The sequence below is a fragment of the Lactuca sativa genome, chromosome 4 (genome assembly GCF_002870075.4).
Source record: "Lactuca sativa cultivar Salinas chromosome 4, Lsat_Salinas_v11, whole genome shotgun sequence".
NCBI lineage: Eukaryota > Viridiplantae > Streptophyta > Magnoliopsida > Asterales > Asteraceae > Lactuca > Lactuca sativa.
In genome coordinates this window covers 54,740,806-54,746,805 of record NC_056626.2, presented here as the reverse complement: position 1 = coordinate 54,746,805, position 6,000 = coordinate 54,740,806, and positions in this window count along the sequence as shown.

Sequence of the window (6,000 nt, the reverse complement as noted above, 5' to 3'; positions counted from 1 at the left end):
AACAAATCGCAGTGCGTTCCTTCGTGTTCACACATATACTGTGAGTAGTCTCCTTCTGAGCCAAGGTTGGGTCCATGAACAACTGTGGAGAGCAGGTTTTTCATGACTCTGTGATCCATAGGGACTTTTTAGTCATGGTTACTTTTCAAGGCACAACGGTGATCATTAAAGAACTTACATTTGGAGGAATGAAAGTGAAGATTATTTTTCAATATTCAATCTTTCAACCCTAGAAGCAAGGTGAAGATGTACTTAAAGTTATGTGACAGATTGCATTGAAGCCTCCTCAATCAATTTGTTGTTATCAATGAACTTGCTGAAGTGATCCAGAATAATCGATCTCTCTCTGTTATTATCTCTAAAGTATGTCTAAGCTGGAAGTGCTGATTTTCAAGAACCTTTACAAGAAGCTTCTACACCCAATGTGCGTTCAAGGTCAAATCTTTGAAGGAAGTCCAAATATTCAAGTTAAAGTCATACATGTAGAAATCCATATGTTCATCTTGAAGTTGTGAAGAAATCAATGATTAAAGTTGAAATCAAGAACGAAGAGAAGAATGAAAAGAAAAGAAAGCTATAAACCAGGGGGGATTGTTAGGTCATAAATTGTGGTTTATACTTTGCTTTTCATAAGCTATTTGAGTTCTTGGTCTAGGACCGAAAACACCATGTTTTGGTGTTGTTTGGACCAAAATCACATGTGATTTCGGTTAGGCTTAATATTGTCTTGTTTAGGTTTTGGGTTGAGCCTTTGTTATTAGGTCTCGGTATATATAGTGTTATTTTAGCCATGTAAAGTGAGAGGGACGTTTTTGGAGTACTCCATAAGCCAAGAACAAATTCAAGAGAGAAATAGAGAGAAATCCAAGTCTAATCAAGAATCTTATGTACCCGACTATTCATCTATAATAGTGTGCATTGAAGATTAATCATCTTGTTATTATTCCATATTACATCTTGCATCATTCACTAGATTGGGATTCCGCACCATTATAGTGAATCTGATTGATACATAGCGATTTGGGGTCATACAATAAGAAGTTTGCATTTCAGTTGCATCTCAACATGCTCCACTAGCTTCATATTTGTTCTTTGTCTCTTATTAGCACTTCACAAATCAATGACTATTTTCACCATCCTATTCATGTGCATTAAATTCCACTTAACATACTATGGAATTCTTATAAGGACGTGATAGAAGTCAACTATCACTCAGTATTATTAAATAGTAGTTCATACCTTTCTTTATATGGTAAAGATCAACTCTTACCACACCACTCGAACTGCATACTGCATCGTAAAGATAGCCAAAGATTCAGCCTATTGAGTTTGGGAAATATATCAGTCTTAATATTTTCGCCTTTCTTGAATTTTGCATGACATCTTATATAACTTCAACTTCAATAACGCTAAAGTATTTATCAACATCTTCTTTACTTTTAAGTCTGTGGGCAATCACTACTTCATACTGATCGGCGACGGAATCACGAGGCGGTGGCATGACATCAGGGATCACACCAAATTTCTATCATCCCATCAATTGAAAATTTACTTCACAAGTACAAAACTCTTCCAAAGGTACTATTATTTTACTAAACATTTTCTAAAGGTACGATACCACTTTCTATGTATTGCTACACTATTTACGCAGTTACTAATGTTAACTATCATGAGTCTCCTTATTTTCGCAAAAAGTTACATGTCAGTTCTAATACAGTAATTAAACGTTTAGAATCATGTACACATAAATTTTCCTTCTTCCAATTCAATGTCGGCATGAGACCTCAAATTTCTTCAATTAATAGTAATCTAGGTAGGCAACCTAAGGCATGTTATACTACATATCATTTAGGACATAATAGCAAATAAGGCATTACTCCTAAACTAGGGTAGTGCACCTAATAGAAAGTAAGTTATACAACCTAAGGCATGCTATAAAATAACTTTATTAGCACATAACATTAATTAAGGAATATAACCTTAAATATTCTAGTGTTTGTGTCTTTATAATATAATTTAGGTAGACAACTTAAAATATTCTAGTGCTTAAGTTTTTATAATTTTTTTTCAGCGAATTAATACCAATATATGCAATTTTTATGTTTATAAAGTAAAAAAAAGTTACATATCTCAAAGTACTTTTTTATGTATTTCTATTAGTTATTTTAAGATATCAATGGTTTTTTGGGTTTATGCATTTTCTATTGATCTGTCACACTCTCTCTCTCTCTCTCTCTCTCTCTCTCTCTCTCTATATATATATATATATATATATATATATATATATATATATATATATGTGTGTGTGTGTGTGTGTGTGTGTGTGTGTGTGTCAAGGGTTTGATTTTGTAATTTTCGAAAATCAGTTTTGATAATGGATTTGATTCTGGATTACATTTTGTTCGTATGTCGAACCATAGAGACCTGTTAGAGTACGAGTATGCTAGTTGACTAGGACAGCTCCCTGTTATGTATGTGCAATATAGGATATTTGGTGTCATGGTATGATAGACTGGTAGGGTCTTGCCTGTTGATTGTATGATATTATTAGGTGTCATGAATGGTTAGGGTAATGATAGTATGAGTTGTGTGTGGTTTAGTCAGATAGCTTGAGAACTCTTGTTCGAAAACCTTATTGCATGGTTCTTGTTTGATTTATTGCTTTCAGGTGGATCATCTGTTCGACTGATTATCCGACCTCTAACTACATATGACTTTATGACATTTATCAAAGACTAGGATTGGGCCCCTAGCAATTGTATGAATGACCAGGACCTAGCCCCTGCCAATTGTAAGAAAGACTAGGATCTGGCCCCTAGCAATTGTATGAAAGGCCAAGATCTAACCTTTGGCACTTGTATGTAAGACTAAGATTTAGCCCTTGGCATTACAAGCGAATACCATGGTTAGGCTCATGGAAGGAGGCGATTGTAAGACTATGATTTGGACATAGTATGTATTGTTATGTACAATTGTTATACTTTTGGATAGGAGACGTGGTGGATCGGTGCTAAAGCCGAGGACTTTTCTTGTATGAATTGTATGTACATTCGCATGGAAGATTTTGTTCCACATTTTTGTAACTTGACTATGATAAGATTATAGTTTTAAACAAACATATGTCACTTATTGTTTTTAAGAAAAGGTTTTAATTGGTTAATCTATTTTAAAAATAAAAAATCACTTTGAAATTTTCACTACATTACAAGTTGGTATTAGAGCTAGGTTTGGTAGATTCGGGCATGCCTTATGGTGTGTCTGAACTCAAACTAAGGATATGTCAAATCACTTACAAGAAAATGTTTTCTCAAAATGAATTTTATAAGAAAAGGTGTGATGTATACAGCCAGTTGGAGCTCAGAAAGTAAATAATTCCCAATATACCCATATGATTATGTGTTGTGTTATGTATTGTTATGCATGCTAGATTATAGTTTAAGCACCTGTTTAGGAATTGCATGCTGGAGATGGCTAATTTGTAAAAATACCTCATATGCCTTATATGTGCTAAGTGGAGTATGTGTTTTGGAATCATTGCATGTTATTGCTAAGTTGTTAATCGAATTTCTTAAGGATTGTACATAACTAGGATCTAATATCCTTAGAACTTTTGTCGTTTCCTTATTACTTGTTCCTTTCCTAGTTGTAATTTTAAGGTAGAGACATTTATTTGAATACCTATTTCATTTTGGATTATGTACAACTGCGCATTCGTGATGTACTTCTTGTGATGTTAGTTGAGGCTTGTTCGACTTGGGGGTTGTGGGAAAGGAATAATCCTAGAGAGAGATATTCTAGAAAGTGTAGTATTATCCATATGGGTAGACATATTTATGCATGCCATGAGTTTAGGGGAGTGATGCGAAGTGACCTGAGAGTCTTCAAACAATCTATGGAATGGGTATGGATATGTGTGGAAGGTATTGTTGGCCTCATACTACTAAAAGCACAAGATGCATACTTGAGGCAAGGGAGTGTTACTTGAATACCAAGGAACTTGTAGGTGGGTAAACATAACGTGGGTGTGACACCCAAATTTTTTTTTTTTTTTTGCAAAAATTTTAAACTTTTAAAACCCATCTTAAATTAAATTAAATCAACTGAAATAGTCATAACATAATCCATCAAATTAATAATCATATAAAATAAGTGCGGAAGTAATAACAATAATAAGGTCCCAACAAAATAACTAGTAGCGATGTCCCGATGCTCCATGTCAAGCCTTAGCCTCTTTAATCTTAACACCTGAAAAGTTATAAGGGAAAAACATAAGCACGAAGCTTAGTGAATTCAAACACAGACATTGTACTAACATTCATATTTACTAGCCCTAATCCATTTTCCAATTATAATGATAAAGGCAAAGAACGAATCAATGTCTATATTACGAGAAGGACTTGTAGGTTTGAATCGCACCGGGAAGATCCCGTATCATTTGGCCCTAATCACCGCACCTCACGAAGAGTATTACGTTGGTGATCTTACCTACCCACCGCACCGGTAAATCCGTATCCTTTGGTGGTGTCCCCATATCCATAATTAGTTACATACAGTACACATGTACGAATTAAAACAATACTTATATAGTATAAATTCAAATAATCACACACGAGCTAACTAGCAAACACAATCATCAATACAAAGGTGTGAGAGAACTCACCTTGAGTGAGTATTAAGGATGGCTAACAATCAAATAATGCTACCAAGCTTGAGCAAACTTCAAAACCCCGCCTAAGAAGGACTAAAGGTTAGAAACGAGAAGTAATGAAGCTATGAGTTGAGAAAAGAGTAATCACAGCAAGGTCTCTAAAACAGACCTGCTGTTCAAAACGGATTTACTCCAAAATCTAAAACAGAAACATAGCTTTAACTAAATTTTATAGGAAACTATGATTGCTCAGGATTCCATAACTATAAAGAACTCATTCTAACTCCAAAAGATGAATTAAATATGAATTTTACAAAATGGTGTATCACTTCTGTCTCCAACAATACAGTCAAGTGATGTTGGCCAATTCTACCCAACTTGTGAGTAGAATTCGTCCAAAATAAAATTAAGAGAAGTAAAGGACATACAAGTGAAAGTCTCAGAGTTGGAATTGAATGAAAATCATCTCTCAAACTCCAGATATAAAATTCACATTGTGGACAATCACAGCACTAGAAAAAGCTGGTGACTGCCCACTGACCTGGAGTGTGGATCCATTCTAACCAATTTATAATTGGAAATAACACCCCATATTCTCCAGATCTTAAATTCATAATATAAGCAACATATAGAAACTTGGAATCACTCTGTATCCTTTTCCAAGCCTTAGAAATGATGAAAACAAAATGACATATCAGAACAGACCCGGATCAGACCTAACAGCAAAGATGCCATTCTTTCACATAGATAAAGCCCTTATCAGTGAGGTTGGCCTTCTTAAGAAAGTTATCCAACTCAATTTGTGAACTTTTGGAACTGGTTTGGGGTCCGTTTGAGTTCTAGAGCTCCAGATATGATTTTTACAAAATGACTACAGATCTGATGGAAAACAGAATCGTAGCCACCCGTGATTCCTTTTTGGCTTATCCATCCTTCTCCTTTTGAAACACACTTTAAGATGTGTTCATCATCCCAATTCAGTCCCCATGATATGGTGGTACTAAAAAGGGTTAGGGATCATTAGGATTTAATTTAGCCACAAGGATGTAATAATAATCAACATGAAAATAAACATAAGCACATAAAATCATCATTCTCCCTTTTAGGGTTTCCATGATCTTTTTGCCACATGTAATCCCCTAGATCCATCATCCACCATATATGGGGTGAAGATAGGATCTTGAGTTGATGTATAACATACAATTACAAATAAAATAAGAAGGAGAAGAGGTGAAGATGAAATCATAAAACTAGAACAAGGTTATGAATCAAGTTGTAAGAAAGGATAAGGAGGTTCATACCAATACGAATCAAGGCTGGAAATGAACAAGAATTAAGCTCCAAACAGCCCC